The following is a 746-nucleotide window of genomic DNA, read 5'->3' as shown; positions in this document are numbered from 1 at the left end:
ACTCAGAAATCTCCCTGCCTCTGCCTCCCAAGTGCTGGGATTAAAGGCATGTGCCACCACTGCCCAGCATGACTGGCAGTTTTACAAGGTATTCAAACGGGCTTCGGAACAGTCCTGCTTTCTTACCTGTCCTTCCGGTTTCAGTAATCTGTGCTAAAGAAATGACCTGAAGTATTTACAAATACTTTGACATGAAGATACTCAATACAGCCTATTTTATGTAAGTGAAAAATTACACATTAACTTAGCATTTAATAATAGAGATCTATCTAAACAAGTTCCATGAACGAAATATTCACCATCCTCTTAAAATGGTAGTTACGAGTGATTCTTAAATGTCTTACAATAGTCAGTGCAAAAAGCAGACCATAGGCATATTTCACACGCAGGGAATGGTGTCTGGAAGAGCATACAATTTCCAAAAGTTGGTCGTGACTGAGAAGCAGAATCCAATGCATTTATTTCTGATTTTTATACTTTACAGACTTTACACCAAACATCTAATATTTTTCAGAGAGAGAGAGAGAGAGAGAGAAATAAAAGAGGGTATAAAGGAAGGAGAAAAGTCAAAAACAAGGTAAGAATTAGCCAAAGGAAAGGGAAGGCCCGTGCAGCGCCACGGGGCCACCCTGTCCTCGGCCTGCTATTTACAGAGGAGTTGGTTTATTGCAATACTTATAAGGGAAATTGAGACATGCCCTAGTTCCTGCTACATGAGTTTATAGAGTACTGAGCTCTTTGCAATA

Source organism: Mastomys coucha, unplaced genomic scaffold (genome assembly GCF_008632895.1).
Source record: "Mastomys coucha isolate ucsf_1 unplaced genomic scaffold, UCSF_Mcou_1 pScaffold20, whole genome shotgun sequence".
NCBI lineage: Eukaryota > Metazoa > Chordata > Mammalia > Rodentia > Muridae > Mastomys > Mastomys coucha.
The sequence above is the reverse complement of the archived record's forward strand: the minus strand, read 5'-3'. Positions refer to the sequence as shown.